Below are 23,788 nucleotides of genomic sequence, written 5' to 3'. Positions count from 1 at the left end.
AAAAAATATTTTCCTTCGATGCAGCCCATCTGACTACTCTGGATTTGCATGTTGGATCTCTTCACTTCAGAAGGCGCCTTTCTTGGAGCAACAGAAAGCTCTTCTTCATAGCCTTGAACCACAGTCGTAGGGAAATTTCAACCTCTGCTTGAAGACCAATGTAAGGAGAGCTGATAGGTAAGGATGAGAGGTAATCATAATGACAAAAGTGAAATAAAGTTGTTGGTTTTTTTTTTTTGTATTTTTCTGAAGCTGGAAATGGGGAGAGACAGTCAGACAGACTCCCACATGCGCCTGACCGGGATCCACCCGGCATGCCCACCAGGGGGCGACGCTCTGCCCACCAGGGGGCGATGCTCTGCCCCTCCGGGGGCGTCGCTCTGTTGCAACCAGAGCCACTCTAGCGCCTGGGGCAGTGGCCAAGGAGCCATCCCCAGTGCCCGGGCCATCTTTGCTCCACTGGAGCCTCGGCTGCGGGAGGGGAAGAGAGAGACAGAGAGGAAGGAGAGGGGGAGGGGTGGAGAAGCAGATGGGCGCTTCTCCTGTGTGCCCTGGCCGGGAATCGAACCCGGGACTTCTGCACGCCAGGCTGACGCTCTACCACTGAGCCAACCGGCCAGGGCTGAAATAAAGATTTTTGACAATCTTGAGTTTATCTATCATATTCCTTTTCAAAACATGAGACAGGTAAACATGAAATGCGGTGTAGGGTCTCTCTCCGAAGTCCAGAATAGACTGATTCTGGGCTAACAAATAGCAGTGCCAATCGAATGGGGCCCGGGACCAGGCGTTTAATTCATTAACATCCCAGCGTCCTTGCATTGAAGGGCCTCTGACAGAAATGCATCATCAGACTGAAAGAAATAGAATTGGTCATGGTCCCTTGAGGTACAGACTATCTCTGTTTTCTTCCTGGCATTTAAGAGAATGACACATTTTTTTTAAGGTGAATTTCTTATTTCCTCCTTTTTCTTGTGTAAAAATTATTTTGGAATGACCAAGCTCCTAATCATCAGTACTACCTCCACACTCAATTGGAAGTTTCAAAGTATTTGAGGAAGTAAATTCAATTTTTTAAGACTTCTGTCAAATCACAAGCTGGCAACAGGGAAGCTATAAAAGAGTTAAACCTCTTCTGCTTCTCCAGAAAGCCAGCATTTTTGTTTCCTGACCTGCAGAAAACCAAAAGCAAGTTCGAGAGCAAGAGCGCAGAAAAGAGATTGACAGTTTGGCTCCCGGGCACAATTACCTATCACACAAAGCCAGCTGGGAGTGAAGGACGACTGGGGGGCCCGGGAGAGGAGTGAGCGCGACGACGGGGTAGCATATTGATGAAACAACTTGTGTGCACGTCCAAAGAGGGGACGCAAAGCCAGTTCCGCTCCAGATAAAAACAGAAAACAAGCATGTCTTTGCAGAAGGTGAGTGAGGGTTCAGTGACAGGACTTAATGAACAGTGGTCATACCAGAGCAGGCGGGATCATTCAGAAAAATCTGTCACAAAGCAAGGCCAGCCGGGGCAGGCCTAGAAGCCTGGAATTCAGGCAGGATGAACACAAGAAAAGAGTCGTTCCTCATCGCAACTGGCTCAAGGGAAGGGTAGGGGTTTACCTTCGCCCTTCACTGGGGTTCTCCTGAAGCAAATGGGAGAAGCTCGTGGGACAGCAATTAATGGGAGCAAGACCACAAGAAGAACCTGTCTCTTTATAAAAAGCCAGTTACAGTCTTGCTTAGGTAGCTCTGAAATTCATTCTAGAGCACACCTTCTGTTTCCTCTGTTTCTTTGGAAAAGCTACCCTCTGCTCTCTTCTCTAGCTCAGTATCTTACACTTCTGGCTGCACCCCTTTGCGTCCTGACTCCCTGGAGCCCTACGCTCCTGAGGACTCTGCCCCTCCCTGAGGCTGCCTGTCAAACGCAGATGAGCCCTCCAGCCACCTCTAGCATGCCGTCAGGCTCAGGCCCCCAGGGCTGGCTCAGTCCTCCTTTGTTTATATTGACCCTTTCTCCAAGCACCAGTCACAAACAAGATTGGCCAGTGGGCAGTCTTTTGAGGATGTCCTTAAAGTAAACCTTTAAATGTCAGCAGACAAAATTAATTTCCAGACCCCACTGATCCGTGGGGTCCAGGTGACCTCTTAAGCATTTATCAAATCTTTTCTCTGTTCTCCTTCCCCCCTCCGTAGCTCAAGCCCCATAATATTTGGCCATTATTAGTCCAACAGTCACCCGTCTCTTCTTCCCTTCTTCAGTTTTGCATAAAACTCTCATAAATCGATTTTATACAACATGGTGAGACAATTTTCCTGAAATAAAAGCAGGTCACAGTATTTCACGACAAAGATTCATCAGTGACTTCCCTTGCTCTCGAAATAAAGCCTTGTGTAATTAAATAACACATACCAGACCCTTCAGACAGGGATTCCTCCTCTTTCTTTAGCATCTCCTCACTCTGCTCTTCCTCACCCAATACTGTAGGATCCAGTCCTAGCAAACCATTGCCAGTGTTCTGGACCCATCGGGCTCTCTCTTTCTCTGTGCCACTCCAGATGCTGGACCTTACCTCCTTGTCCCTTCTCCCTTGTTCTCATACCTTCACCTGGTGAACTTCTATTTATCCTCCAAGCTCCAGCTTCCCCCAGAAAGCCTTCCCCCTACCCACAAAACTGGGTCAGGCGGTAATTTCTATGCTTTTATGTTTTGGTCTTATATCTCCTATAAGACCTAGATCCAGGCCCTGGCCGGTTGGCTCAGCGGTAGAGCGTCGGCCTGGCGTGCGGGGGACCGGGGTTCGATTCCCGGCCAGGGCACACAGGAGAAGCGCCCATTTGCTTCTCCACCCCTCCATCTCTCCTTCCTCTCTGTCTCTCTCTTCCCCTCCCGCAGCCAAGGCTCCATTGGAGCAAAGATGGCCGGGTGCTGGGGATAGCTCCTTGGCCTCTGCCCCAGGCGCTAGAGTGGCTCTGGTCGCGGCAGAGCGACGCCCCGGAGGGGCAGAGCATCGCCCCCTGGTGGGCAGAGTGTCGCCCCTGGTGGGTGTGCCGGGTGGATCCCGGTCGGACGCATGCGAGAGTCTGTCTGACTGTCTCTCCCCGTTTCCAGCTTCAGAAAAATACAAAATAAAAAAAAAAGACCTAGATCCATACATATATATATGGATGCACGAGGCAAATAATGAATAGATTTTTGAGGAAGAGACAAAGAAAGAAGGAAGGGGTTGGAATGCCTAGCTGTGTTCGCTGCACTCCCTGAAGGGATAGGGCTGCTTATACATCAGTTGCTTCTGAGTCTGAGGAAGAGGTCTGGGGCTGCAGCAGGTCAAGAGGGACACAGAGTGCACCCAAGTCAAGCTGCTCCTCATTCAGAGTGTCCCCAGGGCAAGCCCTTCACAACATCAAAGTTAAATCCTGTCACATGTCTGCCTTCAGCCAGATGGATGGCACACACTAATCTCTGCATCACCTAAACCTTATTGTTCCAACTCAGGTATCTGAGGAAAAAGTTGCAGGTGGTGCCCTAGCCGGAGGGTGCCACCAGGGGAAAGGTATAAAGAAAGGTATGAGCTCATCTCATCCCAGGATTTATCTGATATGTGATGAATTCAGAAATATGTAACATGGTGTTAGGAATATGCATCTGAATACAAAATTTATGTTGTGTGCCTAGGAGGTTCTAGTTTCTACCACAGGGAGATCTGTCAACAAGAGGATATGATTGACCTTGAGGAGAAGAATTTTGGTGGAATGGTGAAGATGAAACCCTGATAGGAGAAGCTTTTAGAGACAGTAGGAGAAGAGGAATTGAAAACATTACATAGCTACATAATATGATTATGGTATGATCATAAGAGTCTAGCATTATAAGATGTGATAAGTGTAAGAATGAGATGGCACTTGAACACCAGGTGTGCAGGCTTTATTAGAGGAGAAAGACCTGCCGGGGCACTCCTCCAGGAGAAGTGCACCAAAACAGACTCTGAGGCAAACATTTATTAAGGTGGGGAGAGCTTTGAGCAAGTGTGCGTTGCGTCAGCAGTTCTGGTATGTTCCCTTCTGCAGTTTTACGATATCGGCTTCTTGGAACGCTTCTCCTCGGGGCAGCTGACCAGCTTCCTAGAACTTTCTGTTTCAGGGGCAATAGTCCAGTAAGTAAGGGTGGGGTCAGATAGACAAGTGGAACAGCAAAAGGGCAGATTGGAAGTTTTGGTAAATTCATGTATCCATCAATAAGAGAAAGAAAGAGTTGCTCTGACCAGTTGGCTCAGTAATAGAGCATCAGCCCAGAGTGCAAAAGTCCTGGGTTTGATTCTCAGCCAATGCACACAGGAGAAGCAACCATCTCCTTCTCTACCCTTTTCCCCTTCCTTTCTCTCTGTCTCTCTCTTCCCCTCCCACAGTCAAGGCTCCATCGGAGCAAAGTTTGCCTGGGCACTGAGGATGGCTCCATGGCCTCCGCCTCAGGTGCTGGAATGGCTCTGGTTGCAATGGAACAATGTCCCAGATGGGCAGAGCATCGCCCCCTCCCTGGTGGGCTTTCCAGGTGGATCCCAGTCAGGTACATTTGGAAGTCTGTCTCTCTGCCTCCCTGCTTCTCACTTCAGAAAAATACAATAAAAGAGAGAGAGAGAGAGAGAGAGAAGGGAAGAGTTTTTTTTTTTAAAGAAGAGGAGACAAACTGAGGTAGGAAAGAAAAATCTAAAATCTAAGAACTTAAGGAAAATTTCCAAAGGGTAAAGACCAGAGGCACATCTGGTGCCCTCTGAGGCTGGAGCATACTGTTCAGACATCCCACAAATAAAAACATTTCATTGACCTCACCATGTTTGACAGTCTCACATCTGACCTCTGAGAAAACTGACACCTGCCTTACCACTGGGGGCATTCAGAACCCAACCGCTCACTACTCCTGGTCCCAGCCCCTCGTGGTTGGCCTCATGGATATTTCTGTCCAACTTCTTCCCCTAAGATTCCACTCTGCCTTTCATGTAACTCTCTAGACCAGGGAAACTTTTCGGCTGAGAGAGACTGAATGCCACATATTTTAAAATGTAATTCCATGAGAGCCATACAATGACCCGTGTATGTTACGCATTATCCAATAAAAACTTGGTGTTGTCCCAGAGGACAGCTGTGATTGGCTCCAGCCACCCACAACCATGAATATGAGCAGTAGGAAATGAATGGATTGTAATACATGAGAATGTTTTATATTTTTAACGTTATTATTTTTTTTATTAAAGATTTTTGTCTGCGAGCCAGATGCAGCCATCAGAAGAGCCACATCTGGCTCGTGAGCCATAGGTTCCCAACCCCTGCTCTAAACTGACTCTTTTTTGACTCCCAGACCTTCTCAGTTGACTTGGCCCTGCCCTGCATGTCCCTCCTGGCTGACTTCTAGAGAATCTGGACCAGTCCCAACAAAGACTGGCCCACAGGTCATGTTTGTCCTGCTCTCAGGTCATGCCACAGCCTGGAGCCAAATCTTTAAGGTACGGTATTAAAAAAAAAAGGGGGGCCCTAGATTTGAAATCAGAGAGATGGAAATTCAAGCTGCCACTTGACTACTTACCAGCTGTGTGATCTAAAGTAGGGGTTCTTTGACCTCACTGAGTTTTAGTTCCCTTACTTACTGAATAGAGAGACTAATTCTTTCCTTAAGGAGTTGCTAGAACCAAATGAGATAACATATGTGTTAAGATTTGGAGACATCTTCATTTTTAGCAGCTAGTAAGAGATACAGTTACCATAGAGGAAGAAGATTTCATTGCTGAGAAGTGCCTCTTGATTACCGTGTGATGCCCAGAGTTCACACAGAAGAAAGCCCAGTTGAAGACAATGGGTGGGAGGCATGGAGGCAGGAGGAGCCGGGAGCTCCTACATGTGGTTTTTTCAAGGGCAATAGAATTTCTGTCTCTGGTCAGAGGCATCTGTGGCCTGAACTGATTTCTTATAGAAGCTTGTGAAGAGCTCAATTTTGAAAATCATTAGAAATAAGGTTTAAAAAGAGTTAAACAATGAGACTATGGAAAACACCCTGCCTCTGCTTCCATGTATAAAATGCCCAGAACCTAGCAGGCTCTCCCTTTAGCTAAGGTCTCCAAGTCTCCCATCTCTTCACTTGGCTTACTGTGCGTGATCCACCAACAGCCAGAGGCCTTGAGTCAGAGTAGTGACTGATAGTGCAGACTCTGGAGTCACACCATCTGGGTTCAAAACTCAGCCCCATTTCTTAGTTTATGACCCTAGACAAGTTATTTAATAGTAGTTAGCCTCGGTTTCTTTATCTATAAAATGAAAATAATAATGCCCATATCATAAAGATTTTTTAAATTGAGGTAGAGTTTATCATAGGTTGTAAAGGATAAAATGGGATAATACATGAGAAGTAATTGGGTAAGATTCTAGCATGGAGGAGATTCTCACAATTTCCTACTAATATCATTATTCTGAATATCAGATTTGCCAAAGTTTTACCTAGAAGGTTTACTCAGAGCAGTCATGTGAATGGATCTGAAGAATGATCTTCACAGCTAACTAGGGTAGCCAGGACTGAATAGACCAGGGGTCAGGAACCATTTTGGCTGAGAGAGCCATGAATGCCACATATTTTAAAATGTAATTCTGTGAGAGCCATACAACAACCTGTGTACATTACGCATTATCTGTGGGTGGAGCACAGAGTGCATTCCTAGCAGCTGTGGCTGATGCAATGCTGTGAGAACACTCCAGCACCTGAAACCCTCCTAGGCACACCCAGGAAGGGAGCTCACCCACATAAGGAAGTGACTCAGCACTAACCAGGAAGTTTCCTGATCTTTTCAGCCATTGGCTTTGAGGAACATGCTGTAACACCCTATAGGCTGAACCTGTGTATATAAGCTAGCTTAGTTCCTGAATAAAGCAGATCTGCGTCACTGAACCTGGTCCCCGGAGTCGGGTCTTTGTATCTCCATTGTCCTCACCCCCGGTGGGCCTTGTCCACATACTGGTGCCTCGAACAGGGACCCAGCTGGCACTCAAAGGATGGATGAGTGACTTTCTGCAATGGGAAACCTTCTCCTTCACTCCCAAACCCCACAAGCTCGAGCCCTCTATGCCCTATTGCAGAGTAGGCAAGTTAAAGTTAGTGAAAAGCATCTTTGTACCTACTGGAAAATCCTCTCAGATTTCAACCCTTGGCTCCAGGACGCGCCTCTTTGGGACCCCGATACTTGGGCCCAAGCTTTCTGGCACATCCTTTCAGCCGAAGTACATGAAGGACAAACCTTCCCTCTCGGCCTCATTCCTGCCCTGCTAGTGATACATGCCTGCCTGACCAGTGCTCCTCCTGGGGACCCTCTGCCAGTGCCAAAAAATATTACAGGCTATTCCTCTCTCTGGGGAGCCCCTACTTTCCTATTCGCCCCCCTCCACTGAGGAGTAAAGTAGTTTAGCCTCCCAAGTTTGACAAAATCACGGCTGAGCATGCAGAAACGAAACCAACTGAATTGCTAACTGCACCATCAGCTCTGCCGCTGGAAAAAGCAGAAGTCACTACTTCCACATTCCCTGCTGGAGCCCAATGTCCCACCCCAGCCTCTCAGATGCCATTTTCTACCCCAGCTTTAACTCCAACACGTGTTTCTGCTGTAGACCCATGGGCCTATCGATATGCCCCCATGTGTCTTTTTTCTGTCTGTCTGTCTGTCTGTCTTGTCTATTTTTCTGTATCTCTCACTCTCTCTCTCCCCCTCCTCTCTCTGAAATGACACTGGAAGGACCCAGCCATGGCACAGTGGCAGGGGTCACACCCTCTTCTAATGCAAGGGAGAGGTTATGCTTGTGTTTTTCAGCCAGTATGAATCCCAGGAACCCCCCAACCTGCTTGACAGGGTTTTATGGGCACCCACTGAATGGTTCAGTTTTCACCATCCAAAGCCACAGCCCTGTTCTTCTCCACACTGACTACACCTGAGGGGAAGAGGTCCTCAGTGCTCCAGAAGAAGACCTCGCAGCTGGTATGCACATCCCATCACCTGGAGGAATGTGTAGGCTTTGGTGGGGTGGGACCAGAGAATTGCCCCTGATGGGCCCCCAGGCCCTGGTACTCTGTTCTTGCTTGTGTGTGCTATAGTGACCACTGACTCCCAGACACAGACTGACCCCCACGTCTGGGCTGCTTTTCCCCACCCTGGAATTATTCTGCCCATAGAGACAACAACAGCAAGCTATCATTCATCAAGACCAATTGGCCTTATTTAAAAGAGAAGGGGGAGATGTGGGTGGAGTGCAGAGCGCATTCCTAGCAGCTGTGGCTGATGCAATGCTGTGAGAACACTCTAGCACCTGAAACCCTCCTAGGCACACCCAGGAAGGGAGCTCGCCCACTATAAGGAAGTGACTCAGTGCTAACCAGGCAGCTCCCTGATCTTTTCAACCATTGGCTTTGAGAAACATGCTGTAGCACTCTATAGGCTGAACCTGTGTATATAAGCTAGCTTGCTTCCTGAATAAAGCAGATCTGTGTCACTGAACCTGGTCCCCAAATTCGGGTCTTTGCGTCTCTGTTGTCCTCACCCCCAGTGGGCCTTGTCCACAGTTATCCAATAAAAATTTGGTGTTGTCCTGGAGGACAGCTGTGATTGGCTCCAGCCACCTGCAACCATAAACATGAGCGGTAGGAAATGAATGGATTGTAATACATGAAAATGTTTTATATATTTAACGTTATTATTTTTTTTATTAAAGATTTGTCTGCGAGCCAGATGCAACCATCAAAAGAGTCACATCTGGCTTGCAAGCCACAGGTTCCCAACCTGTGCTCTAGAGCATGATGTGATACAATTTGCTGAACTAAAGCAGTCTTGGATGAGTTACTGAAAAAAAAATGTTCCACAGGACAGCAAATCCTGGAGGGAATGGGGGAAGGCATTGGGGGGAAGGGGATATGGGAGAGGGGTCAAGGGGAATATAGGGGTGGGGGGATATATTCAGTGGGACACTTGAATCTATGTAAACACAATATATTAAAATCATAAATAAAAAAAATACCATCACTGTCCTCACCAGTGGCAGCATTGCTCGTGTCCATCGAACACTTTTTACATTTCCAACTCTACTAGATTTTCAGAAAAGAAAAAAAAAAGTTCCATCCAGGCAATTCCATCTTCCTTAGAGAGAGGGAGCAGGACATAGTGTGTCTCTCTGAGGTTCTTACATTGTGGCGGAGAACAAAGGCAAATTAGAAAACAGAACAAAAAACACATTTGCTTCACTATATACATCAGCTCTTCTCATGCTAGTGCAGATTATAGATACTGTTATCAGACAGCCCTGTGTTTAGATTGGGGCCCTGTCACTTGCTAGTTGTGTATCCTTTCACAATCTACTTAGCCATTATGTGGCAGGGACAGCTGCTGTCCATCAGATTTATCCTTTTCTTCCATACAGTTGAGCTGCTATTAGGAAACAGCTGCATAGCCAGCAATTGCATTTTCAAGCCTTTATTAAATCTAGAAAGGGCTGTGTGAAAGAGTTCTGGCCAAGAGAATGTGGGTGAATAATAGATGTCACTCTCTGTCCTGGCCCATAAAATTACCTCTATGCTCTCCCTTCCCTTGTCTCTGACAGCACATTGATGCCCAGGACCACCGAGGCATCCATGGTGAAGATGGTGAAGCTTCCCTCAGCCTAGGTCTCTGAATGACTGTGTGTTCCCTCACCACCACCACCACCTTCTTTCCCTGACATTGAACTGCATATGACTGGTAAGCAAAATTCTATCAGAAGAAACCACTCCGATTTCAGGCTGTATCTGTTACAGCAGTACCTTACACATCAAGTCTCTGCTAATGGCTACTCAGAGTTGTTGTGATAATTAAATAAGTCATGTAAGCACATAGCATAGTACCTGGAACTTAGCAAGTATTTAAAACATATTAGCCACTGTATTTACTACAATGTTTTTCTTTTACTGCTTCTTAAATTTGAATATACAACTCCTTCAGCACCAGCCATCTATAGAACAAGCTTTCAATGGCTTCTTTTCTTTCCTCATTTTTATTGAACTTATTGGGGTGACACTAGTTAATCAGGTTTCAGGTGCACAATTCTACAACACATTTGTGTATTGTGTGTTCACCACCCCAAGTCAAGTCTCCATCCATTACCATTTATCCCCCTTTACCCTCCTTCACCACCCCTGGCAGTCACTGTGCTATCGTCAGTGTCATGAGTTTTTCCACATTTTTGCTCAATATTTCCAACTCCCCCTGACAGCTGAGAACTAAAAAATATTATTGCTATTACTATTATTTCTATTATTACCACTATTATTGTTGCTATTACTATCATTATACTATAATATTATTGCCATTACTATTGTCATGATTACTATTATTATTAATAGTGCTATTACTATTGCTATTCTTGCTATTACTATGATTATTACTATTATGCTATTACTATGTTCATTAATTATTGCTGTTACAATTATTGTTCTTATTATGATTTTTTTTATTAATTATGCACATTTTTTTCCAAAGCCATCATACAAATGTCTCTCTTCTTTTTGTGCCACTATATCTGCCTCTGGTAACAAACTGTCTATCAATGTTAACCAATGTCATCCATTGTTAGGAGGTACTCTTTGTTTGTGAGCTAAGGAAGAGATAACCTAGACAAGCTTGCTGCCGGCAGTGTTCTCAGACTCCCGTACAACCTTTGGCAAGTCCTCTGAGTTATTTAAAAGACAATGCCACTCAAGAGATAATGTTTGAGATACTGTTCTTCATTACTTATTGAATGGCAGCATGTTCTGTATGGAGGGCTTGCTTTACAGCTGTGTGTGGCAGGAGCATATCTTTCACTCCCTGCCTGCTCCTGGCCATGCCCTGGTTGATCTGGGTTCTAAAGCCCAGCCACTTGCAGCCCATGCCCGTCCATTTCTGAACTGATGAGAATCGGATCTGGCACTATCATAAGCCAGTCTTTACTATGTGTGATAGGGGGAAATGTAAGGCAAAAATTACTCTGTTGCCCAGAGTTGGATGGACAGGGACTAGAGTTTGAATATTAGGCTATTTTGGGGGCTGACTTCCCTCCTAAACGCCTCCAAAGGTGCCTAACTACCATATTTCCCCATGTATAAGACATACCCTTTTTCGAAAAATTGGGGTCTAAAAACTGTATGTGTCTTATACAGTGGTTGTAGATTTTTTTTCTTGCATTCCCACTTTTTCATCCTTGTTGTACGTGGGTGAAAAGATCCTGGGATAATATCAAGATTGAGATCGTTGTCAAGTCATTTAAGAAGTGTGGCATTTCAAATGCCATCGATGGAACTGAGAACGAGGCAGTATATGAAGACAATGTTTCGTCATCAGACACAGATGAGGACAAGTAATGAATGGGAGTTTTGACAGTGATGAAGAGTTGTATGAATTTTATGATGAATAAAACTTGAGTTCAATAACGTTTGTAATACTTTTTTTTTTTCAAATTTCGGGCCCCAAAATTAAAGCACGTCTTATACATGGAAGAGTCTTATACATAGGGAAATACGGTAGATCAGGTGAGATAAGCACATCCTCCTGGACTGCTATCCCACTTCTGTTACTGGCCTGCACCATGCTTTTCACTGGAAAGGCACACGGCTCTGACTCATAATGATCAACATCATTATTATCATCATCACCATACTAATAATAATAGCTGGCTGACTCTTTTGTATATCAGAAACTGATTGCTTGATACACATCATCTTTTTAAAATATTCATGACCTATTTTCAACATAAGCTTTATTATGATGTGAAAATTAAGGCTCAAAGTAGTTAAATTGTTTGCTAATTAAGACTATAGCTAGAATTCAAATCCAGCTTTGATTTTAAAGTGTGTTTAGTCCTTTAGCTGGCCACCTTCGGATATGTCTCTCCATAGCTACCTATTTCATATCTTCAAGAGTAGATTCTGTCCCTTTACACAGCAGATTGATTGGCTTGGCCTCAATATAAATCTAAATGGGCTGCCTTTCCTCCTTGCACTGAAACTGCTCATGGACTCCAGCCTCCTTGACTGGAATTCATAGATGCTGACCGCAGCCTAGGGACAACGTGAACACCCTACCTCCCCTTCGGACATGGAGAGATGTGGAAAGCTGATCCTTTCTGGAGGTAAAAAGTACGCAACCTAATGCCATGTTGGTTCCCTAAGCCCTGGCTTCACAGGTCCCAACTCACCGCTTCCTCTATTGATCCCCCAGTGGGATAGCTCTCTGTCACAGTCTCACAAATGTGAATAAAACCTAATGAACAAAATCAATAGCTACTACAAAAGCAATCAATAATTACAAAGCAATTGATAAAAATCCTTCTAAAAGATCTTTTGAGTATGATTTAAGTGACCCTATTATAGATCACTTATTCTTTAACCTAGAGGTAAGTGGATTTCTGAACTCTAAAGCTAAAGGTCATAGTCACTTAATGATGATTTCCAAACCAAGCTAAGTAAAGCATGTAGTGAATACTGATAAAATAACCAATACTTCAGTTCTGGTCATAGTGGACTAACAAACCCAAGGCTGGCTTGAAGAGTTTCTCTAAAGACTAAGACAAATTATAAGGTATTAAGTGCCACATTACATCAGTCCAGTGACATAAGATTATTTTAAGGACATGTCCCTGGCCCACTTAAGTTGTAAGGCCATGTAAAAACGAACACCTTGGCCATCATGAGTCATTACAACAGTAACATATAGTGGAGCTGGGGAAGCACACCCATTCTAGAATCAGGCTCGCCTTGTTTCTGCCATCTCCTAGCCATATAACCTTGGGCAGGTTACTTGCCCGTACTATATTTTGGTTTCCTGGACTATAAGCAGCAGTTTATAATTGTACTGCCTTAAGGTATTATGAACAATAAACAAGTGTATGTGTTGCTTACGACAGACCCTAGCCCACAGTAAGCACTCGGTAACTGTCAGCTATCACAGTCATCCTCTCTCCACTTGCCTTTAACATTTCTCTCTCCCCATACTCTCTGTTTTATTATTTTATTTATTTCGACAGAGACAGAGAGAGAGACAGATAGGGATAGACAGACAGGAAGGGAGAGAGATGAGAAGCATCAATTCTTTGATGCATCACCTTTAGCTGTTCATTGATTGCTTTCTCATATGTCCCTTGACCAGGGGCTACAGCTAAGCCAATGACTGCTTGCTCAAGCCAGTGACCTTGGGCTCAAGCCAGCAACCTTGGGCTCAAGCCAGCGACCTTGGGCTTCAAGCCTGCAACTTTTAGGTTCAAGCAGTGACCATGGGGTTATGTCTATGATCCCACACTCTAGCCAGCAATCCTGCACTTAAGCCAGTGAGCCCACACTCAAGCCAGATGAACCCACGTTCAAGCTGGGAACCTCAAGGTTTCTTTCTTTTTTTTTTAATAATTTTATTTTTAATGGGGCGACATCAATAAATCAGGATACATATATTCAAAGATAACAACTCCAGGTTATCTTGTCGTTCACTTATGTTGCATACCCATCACCCAAAGTCAGATTGTCCTCTGTCACCTTCTATCTAGTTTTCTTTGTGCCCCTCCCCCTCCCCCTTTCCTTCTCCCTTTCCCCCCTCCCCCTGTAACCACCACACTCTTAGCAATGTCTCTTAGTTTCACTTTTATGTCCCACCTATGTATGGAATAATGCAGTTCCTGGTTTTTTCTGATTTACTTATTTCACTTCGTATAATGTTATCAAGATCCCACCATTTTGCTGTAAATGATCCGATGTCATCATTTCTTATGGCTGAGTAGTATTCCATAGTGTATATGTGCCACATCTTCTTTATCCAGTCATCTATTGATGGGCTTTTTGGTTGTTTCCATGTCCTGGCCACTGTGAACAATGCTGCAATGAACATGGGGCTGCATGTGTCTTTACGTATCAATGTGTCTGAGTTTTGGGGGTATATACCCAGTAGAGGGATTGCTGGGTCATAAGGTAATTCTATTTTCAGTTTTTTGAGGAACCACCATACTTTCTTCCATAATGGTTGTACTACTTTACATTCCCACCAACAGTGTATGAGGGTTCCTTTTTCTCCACAGCCTCTCCAACATTTGCTATTACCTGTCTTGTTAATAATAGCTAATATAACAGGTGTGAACCTCAAGGTTGCAAATCTGGGTCCACTGTGTCCCAGTTTGACTCTGTCCACTGTACCACTACCTGATCAGGCTGTTTTATAACTTACATAATTTTTCCCTGTTTATTTTTTTAATTAGCATATTTTACTGCCTATTTATGATCCACTTGAGTACCCACTTAGCTTGACTTCCTAGTTGACTGCCTGTGTTTTCCTTGTATGCTTGACATTATCTACTTGTTGACATGTTAAATGTGACTTGCACCACCTTAGGATCCTTTTTCCCTTTCCCCTGCAGGCACTGACAGTCCCATCTGCCCCCCCCCACCACCACCACAGATGTATCTGGGGTCTAGGTGGGAGAGTAATCTTATTTTGCCCCAACCCTTTTTTATATTTCTTGCCTCTTCCCAAGAGTCTATTTCTTTATGTTCTTGCCCTTTTTCTGTGTCAGGCCACTTTAACTTTTAACATGTCTTTTTTTGCTTTTCTATTCTTTCTTTTTGTTGTTGTTGTTGTTGTCTCTACTGCCACATTCTCCCTACAATTGCACTTTATTTGAGTGAGACATAAATTTCTATTGTGTAAAAGAACCAAGATATCAAGGTAAGTATGTGATTTTATTTAAAGTGGAAATTGTGTTGGAGGAAACTAAAAAGAAAATGATGATGCATGATTAGACTGACCAAGCAAATGGGAGTTTCTCTGATGTGGTATGTACACAAAGTAGTAAAGCACTTAATTAAATATGGGTGCCTAAGCAAAGGATTTATGGTGCTCTGCATTTCACAGTAATGCAAAGATTATATTGATAGTACTACCTAAGCATATTGAAAGTTTTACACCTAAGAAAACAAAATACTTTCAAACCAAAATAATATAAAGATTTAAAGCAATAAATGATTTCACAAACTCAATATTTCATATCTTTATTACTTGCTGTAGGTACTCTAATAAAAATTCTCTTAGCATTTTGTTCACTTGCACCTCTCTTTGCCCCAGAAACTACTCTCAGAAACTTGGTCCACCATTTGCAAACATCTACTACCAGAGCAGCAGTGGGCAGTTACAGGAGCCACTGCTCTTATACATTACCAGCTGCTCAGTGGGCTATTAGAAAACTTCTTGGTATAGAACTTTCTTCTACTTGCCAACTCCTATAAAGTCTCTCTTATTTTCTGGTCCACACTAGTCCCTATCACTGGCATCTCACACCATTTTCCTACAACTAATGATGTCCATCAAAATGAACATAGCTACCTATTTAAATTTTTGAAGAAGATACAACACTTAGAACTCAGGCATGGAGTGAAGAAATGCAATGCTATACAATGTCATTTTGTCTCTGCCTAACAAGATAATAACTAGGCTATTGACTTGCAAAAGAAAGCATGCCCTCTTTCTCAAGCAGAAAATTGTCCCTGCATTTCCCACATAAAAGATATTTTGTGCAGTTAGAAGAAGGGATGAGAGTGAATAGAAATTCAAAATGCATTATCTTCTTCTACATATCTTATTTTGTTCAGACTATAATTAAGGAAATACTTGGCACTTATCTTTGAAAGAGGCATGAAACTCATCAATGAATACTGAATTTTTATCCTTCAAGGTTTCTGAATGAACAGCCTCTTTAGATTTTGTTCATGAACGTTGAATTCGGCCTAAAGAAGCTTGGTTTACAATCATCACCATTTATACCCAGCTTACATCTTCCCTTTTCACCCTGTGATAGAATGCAAAGACCTCCACACCACCCCTAAAGAAGGAGTGCAAGTATTTAAGACAAAAAAAGATTGTTATTTTGAATCATTAAATATGAAGTGCCAGTTGCAAATGTTTTTTATTTTTATTTTTTGAGAGGAGGGGAGATAGTAAGACAGATTCCCACATCCACGTCAACCAGAATCTATCCGGCAACCCCATTTGAGGCTGATACTCGTATGAACAAATCTATCTTCAGCACCTGGGGCTGACACTCAGACCACTGGAGCTATCGTCACCACCCAGGGCCATGCTCAAACCAATCGAGCCACTGGCTGTGGGAGGGGAAGAGTGAGAGAAGAGGAAGAGGGAACAGGAGTGAAGCAGATGGTCACTTCTGTGTGCCCTGACCAGGAATCAAGCCCAGGACATCTACATGCCAGCCAATACTCTATCTACTAAACCAACCAGCCAGGACTGCAAATGATTTTTTTTTTAATGTATTTTTTTCTTGTATGGAAGTCTGAGAATAACAATCTTAGTCACAAAAACTTCCTCTTGATTTTGGCCAGAGATTGCTTAGGATTAAATTAGAAGGTATATGGAATCACCTGGCATAGTTTCTGATATAGAGCAAGCACTCAGTAAATGTTGGATCAGAATCTGAAGTTCTCCCTCACTGATCCAGTAGTAGAAAGAAGGTTATCAATCCTTCCTCCCCTCCACATCTTTTTCCTTATTCCCTAAAACCTCATCAGCAGAGCCCCTAGGCCCATCCCACTCAATGGGAGTGAAAACCCCAGAAATTATCTGAAGGCAGTGGTAATACATGCAGGTCCAATGTAGGAGAGATACAGCTGAGTCAGGAACCAGAACTGAGTCCAAACCAGGGACATGCTGTCCTCAGAGAAAGAAAAACTGAAGTTGATGAACTTATAAAGCAGAAACATGGAATCCCACACAGGCAATGACATAGAAAAACGCTGTGTCATTCATTCTCAAATTTTATAGTTGAAACAACCTCCTTCCCCCAAACCAACAAATACCCCCTTGTACATAGTAGGTGCTCAGTAAACACTAATGGCTGATTCCCATTTGTTCTTTACCACTGTTTTTCAAGATAGACTTTGGCATCTGGGCAACTGAGATATACCAGAAGTTTAAACAGAATAACAGATTGTAAAGTTATCAGGATACTATAGGTAAGAGGAAACTGTACGATTCCAGAAAGTTGAACTTGTGGTTTTGCTTTGAGGATGACTGAGGGAACTGCCAACCTAGGGATATGGGAAACTTAAATTCACCAGGAACAATTTATGGTCTCACTCTTTTTGTGTGTTCAAGATCAAAGAAGTATAGAATCTCAGAACAGAAAAGAATGCTTAAAGGTCAGAGTCATGCCTTATTTGTTCTTTATTAAAGACCCATTAGTCTTTATTTAATCTTGACTTTGTATAGTGGATTAAAATTGGACTTCCATTATTTTCATCTCCATTCATTTGCAATGTGACATTGCCATGCCTCCCATAAAGAAGTGAAATCTATTCCTCTTCTGGATCTCCTTAAATCTGACTTTGGCTATGCAATATGCTTGGGCTATAAGAGCATTAGTAATTGTGACATTGGCAGAGGTGAGAAAAGTCACTTGTCCTCTTTAGCTGCCCTAAGACCACCTGTGTAGAAGTTCAAACTAGTCTCCTGGAGTAATATCAGATCAAATAGAGTGAAGAGAAGTTGCCCAGCCATGACAAATGCCAGTCACATGAAGGAGGTCATCCTTAGACCTTCAAACTTAGCTGATACACCAGGTAACTGCAGAACTGCTTGGCTAATGCACAGACTCGTGAACAATAATAAAATGGTTATTTTAAGCCTCTACATGTTGGAGTGGTTTGTTACACAGCAATATATAATTGATATACCTTACCTGTCAGACTGATCTACCATCTTCTATGATTGCTGAAAGATTTTTTTAATTGTAGTACACAAGATGAAATATAACCCATTTACTATATTTATTAATGTATGTATGTATATATTTATTTGTTGCCTTCCTCATTTCAAAAGAATTTAAAGTAGCTGTTAACTAGAATTCAAAAACTGAAATAATTGCAAAATAGAAACAATTTATTGAATTCATAAATAAGAGGTTAAATGTTAAGACCTTGTAAGGAACACAAATATGTTGCTCATAAAGAGCTATGCAATAGATTGAACTGACCCTACTTGGTCTCTCAGATCCTTGGCAGCTAAACAATAAGCAATTTATATATTTTTCAACATCAGAAAAAAGTAAGCATACTAGTTCCTTAGGAGAAACAAAGTACTTCTTGTACTAGATTCTGAAAGACATTTTAGTGTAGATGTCTCCTATAGGAGACATCAAGGAACATGGAAGATAACAATTTTCCCATGCTAATCTATCGGCTAGCTTTGGGATGTAGCATTCTCCTAAAAGCAAGAGTATAACATAAGAACACAATTTCATAAAGGCCATTCTTTAAGACGCCACTGAAGTTATCAAATTTTTCTCAAGACTCCCAACTGTTCTCTCGATAAGGCATGAATAGCTTTTGGAATCAGTACTCAAAAGAACCTTTGATCACTCAGTAAAGACTCAAGTTTCCTCTTTCAGGAATAGCTCAGTTTCAGTATTTTGTCAGCACAAATGTGAATCTGCTGATAATGTACCCAGTGTAAAAGTAACAAAGTTAGGATCTGAACCCAGATAGTTCTGCTTCCAAAGCCTACTATAAAACAAAACAAAACAAAAAAACAGAAAAAAGCCCTATATTGTGTTATCAGTGACTAAAGGATTAATTGCTGATTTTAAAAAATATCCACTTTTTCTTTAAGATAATATATTTGTATTTTAATAGGATATTTCAATAACTTGGGGTCAAGGTGTGTATTAAATTGGGACTTTCTAAGGCTTGAGCCAAACTAAGAAGAGTAGATGAGGGAAAGGGAGGAAAAGCAGGCTGAGGTTTTCCTGAGTTCTTCTGTCAGCTCTCAAATCACAGCAATTAGCCCTAGTCAACCAGCATGTTGGGTCTACTCTATCCAACACCACCCAACCAGCGAGGCAGGTCTACGCCTTCCAAACCATTGTATGGCAGCAAATGGTATACAGAAATTGCTGCAATGATGGAGGTTGTCTCAATGTCCTCCTTGAATTGCTGATCCTCAAAATTTTAACTTAAAACATAAAAAAATGACAATATTTTGATTGCTCTAAAAATATTTGTGCTTCCTTATCAATGAAGACACACACATTAACTCTGTTTTGTGCCCTCAGGTGAGAGAATAGTGAATTTACAAATATCTGAGCTCTACCTCTGGTCTGATTATTTAATTGCTAATAAATAATTGCAAAGCCAGAGCCAAGACTGTCCAAACACCTGTCAAGGTTACAGAATCCATCGGTTATTAATCACAACCAGCCTTCACTCCAACTGGCCTTTTGGAATGGGCTGTTTGCTCTCAATTTCTTCATGACTGTGGAAACCAGAGTGGTGCATAAATTAGGGAGAAACTCTGATGTCTGCCTTTGTGTATATTTCATAACCGAGACAACCAAGAGGTGGTGCTAGTTCTATCTGAAATGCATTCATCCATGTTCAGCCATCCATAGAAAACTTGAAAGAAATGTTATTTGAGCTAATAACTGATCATTTCAAATATCAGCATGAAAGCTAGAAATGCCACAGTTATAGCCTACGACCCTATGAATATCCATGAAAGGGTCAACCATTAATAAATTCTACCTACATTAACTATACCAGCCCTACCTCGAATGTTTGTTTTTAAAAAAGATTGCTGCTGTTCTCAGTGGGGGATTAGCTGACTATAACACCGCCCTTCTTGAGATGGAATAAAAACAAATATAACCATAGGTTATTATTAACTCTGGGCATATTACATGCAAAACACAGTATTAGTTGTTTTATATGTTTTCACTCATTCCTCAACTATTTGTAGAGTTAAGTGTCTAGCATTGCTCTATTCTCTAAAATAAGGTCGTGAACAAGACATAGTCCTTATCCTCCAGGAGTGAAATTTACAGCTAGAAAGAGGAACATTAAATGAATAATTCTTAGCTCACTTAATGTTGACAACAATGAACAATGTTCATTTACCCAATGTTTATAGAAGAAACTAACTTAAGGAAGTTAAATACCCTTTCTACTGTCACCATTGGTAAATAGAGTCAGGATTTGAACCTAGAACCTTCTAATTGTGATGACTGTATTCTTAACTGCATCATTAAATTGTTACCCTTTGTGTATCTGTGTGATTGACTGAATGCTTCACTACACCAATTCTGTTACAAATTTTCTAATCCTTTTTTCTCTGTTTCCTTAGCACATTCATTCAATCAGCCAGCATCCTGTATGTGTTGTGTACTATTCTAGGCACTGCAGACATTGTGTCTATTAAGAGCACACTCTATAGTTGCCATTGAGCTAGGATTTCTATCTACTCTGTTCAACTGATTCTATCCCCAGATATCTTTTATTCCTCTTTTTACATGAAATGGGAGAAAAACTTTACTATGTCTAAGTAATCTCCACTTTAGCTTGTATCTACACAGCAACACAATTTAACAGATGCTTATGAATGAATGCAAATGCCACTTAACAGATGCTTCTGAGAAAGAGTGCTCCCAATTTGATTTTCAATTATTTGGCAACACTGTTTTTTCTCATGAGACTCTCTTTTAATCCATACCTGTTTTGAGTTCTGGGTGACTTCTGATGCCAAGGGAGAGGAAAACTATTCTAGGATTCTTGGAGATCATCTAGTTGATCAGTCCCTGCCTTTCTCATGTTTATTCATAGAGGCATTAACTGTTGAGAGAGCCCTCATAGAATTAAAGAGTTAGGTTTCTTAGAGACTATTCATCCGAGGGATTTTAAAACTTGGCTGTGTATTGAAATCACATATGAAGTTTATTGATCTATACTCAGACACTTGAGTATAGATCAATGAAATAGAATAGAGAACCAGGAAACAGATCTACACATGTATGATCAATTGATTTACAAATTAGTTAACTAGGGAAAGGGTACTTTTTGCAACAAACAGTGCTGAAACAACCGAATATCCATCTGAAACAGAAAATGAAATCTAACTTGACCTCATGCCATCTACAGAAATTAACTTGAAATCGATTATGAACCTATAATGTAAAAGGTAAAATTATAAAACTTTTAGAAAACAACACAAGAGAAAAATCTTTGCAATTATAGGGTAGGAAAAAATTCTCAACTAAGTCATAAGAAACACAAGCACAAATAATAATAATAATTAATTGGGCTTTGTCAAAATTTAAAAAAAATTATTCTTTGAAAGATACTCTATTAGTTTACTAGAACTACCATAACAAAATACTGTGAACTGTGGCTTAAACAACACAAACTTGTTTTCTCACAGCTCTGGAGGATAGAAAGCCGAGATCAAGGTGTTGACAGGTTTGTTATCTTCTGACGCCTCTCTCTTTAGCTTGCTGATGGCCACCCGTTCTCTGTACCTCACGTGGTCTTTCCTCTGTGCTCACGAGCCCCTGGTGTCTCTTTACATGTCCAAATTTCTTCTTTTCATAAGGACTCCAGTTAAATTAAATTAGGACCCACCCTAATGGTCTCGTTTTAACTTAATCACCTCTTTAGAGACCTTATCTCTAAATGCTGTCACATTCCGGGGTATTTGCAATTACATTCAACATATGAATTTTGGGAGAACTCAATTTCACCTAAAATTGACACTAATAAGAAAATTTTAAAGCAAGACACTGATAGGGATAAAATATTAATAATATATCTGACAAAGAACTTGTATCCAGATAGATAAAGAACTTTTAAAACTTAACAAGAAGACAACTCAATAAAAAATGGGGAAGAACGTGAACAGGCACATCAGAAAAGTGAAAGATATGGCAGTAAGCACAAAAAGATGTTCAACATTTTTAGTCATAATGAAAAGATATTTTAAATTAATAGCATGGATAAAATTAAAAAAAAAAAAAAAAACTGACAAGACCAGAACTGGCAAGAATGTAGAACTAGAATTGCCACATATTGTTGGCAAGGATCACACACTGGTATGACTGCTTTGGAAAACAGTTTGACAATCATTTTTTCCTTTTTCTCCAAGTGAGAGGAGAAGAGATAGAGAGACTCCCACATGTGCCCAGACTGGGATCCACCCAGCAACCCCCACCTGCGGCTGATGCTCTGCCCATCTGGAACTATGCTTACACTGAGCTATTTGTAGTGCATGAGGCAGAGGCTCCATGGAGCTAGAACCAATAGAATCATGGCTGTGGGAGGGGAAGAGAGAGAAACAAAAGGGAGGGGGAAGATATGGAGAAGCAGATGATCGCTTCCCCTTTGTGCCCTGACTGGGAACCAAACTCAGAACATCCACATGTTTGGGTCAACACTCTACCACTGAGCCAAATGGACAGGACCAATTTGACAATTTTAAAAGTTTAATAGTTATTATTATACAGTACAACAATTTTACTCCTAGGTATTTAACCATGTGAAATGAAAATTTGCACCCAAAGACTTGTATGTAAATGTCCATATAAGTTTTAGTCATAACAGACAAAAATTAAAACAACACATATACCCATCAATGAGTGAATAAACAGTGGAATATCCTAAAATGGAATATTATGCACAATACAAATGACCAACTATTGATAACACTGTAAATATGGGTGAACCTCAAAAACATGCTGAAGGAAAGAGGCGAGACACATGCAAATTCATACTGTAGATTCTATATGTCAAATGGTTGGGTAAAGAAAACTCAATTATAGTGATTAAAAGCAGAGCAGCAGGGCCTGAAACCGGGAAGAAGAAAACTGGCCACAGAGAAGAATTTTCTCTGGGAAAATTTTAGAATTACGTAAGCATTGTTTCGATTATGATGGGCAACTGTGTGCATACGTCTCAAAACTCATCACTAGACCTTGCCCTTAATGAGTACCCTTATTGTATGCTTATTAAATAAGAATTACAGATGCATGGATCCCAATGAGTTGTAGTAAATAAAATTTTCTGTAAAAGGGCCTAGGAATGATTTGTTGGTTCTGTGTTAGGCAGGCATGAGGATGACGTTGCAGTTCAGCTCCAAGCCAGAGCAGGCATCCCTGTGCTGCATGCCCTTGAAGGCTCAGGCGGCTTCTGCTTGATGCCCACCCAACCTCCACCTCCCTTCCACTCTCTGTTGGCAACTCACGCTCTTGAATTGTAGCCGATTCAATCGTAGAGCATCTCTTTTTCTCAACATGGCATGGCCTAAATCCTCGGTCATTTGACTGCTCAAATGGTAGATTCTTACAATCTTTTGCTTTTCTCCATTGTTTCTACTCTGGCCATCAGGGCTGCTCCAGAAGTATCTAAGAAACAAGGAGTCCAGCCAGAGTTAACACATAACCTCTTATTGGTTTAAATTAGCGCATTCAATTAGCATGACCTATTGACTTAGCGTGTTGTGGCATGGGGCTCGATGCGAGGGATAGAATAAAGAATAAGACTGTATTTGTAATGATGGCCCCAATCCAGGCCCTGGCTGGACACTGGATATCTATGTTTGAATATGTGGTATTAGATAGCAGACAAAAGTTTGTAGTATTAGAGCTCCCTTTCTGTTCATGTCTAAAATTAGGGGTATTAGGGGTATAAGCTCTTTGCCTTGATGGCTCAAAAAAAAAAATAAAAAAAATCTCTATGGACTTGTGCAGTTCATTCCAAAGGCAAAGGCAAAGCCAAATCATTTTGGAATACAAAAGCTTACATAGTCTCATTAGTTCTAGTGTTCCTTTTCATCTTTTCACTCCTCTTTCTTCCTCTCCCCCAGATGTCCTCAATGATCCTGTGGACCCCGCCCCACAGCAAAGTCCTGCTTACACTGTTGTCTGGCCAGGAACCACAGTCTGCATCAGATCCCAGGCGCCA

The sequence above is a fragment of the Saccopteryx leptura genome, chromosome 1, assembly GCF_036850995.1.
Source record: "Saccopteryx leptura isolate mSacLep1 chromosome 1, mSacLep1_pri_phased_curated, whole genome shotgun sequence".
NCBI lineage: Eukaryota > Metazoa > Chordata > Mammalia > Chiroptera > Emballonuridae > Saccopteryx > Saccopteryx leptura.
Note: the sequence above shows the minus strand (reverse complement) of the source record.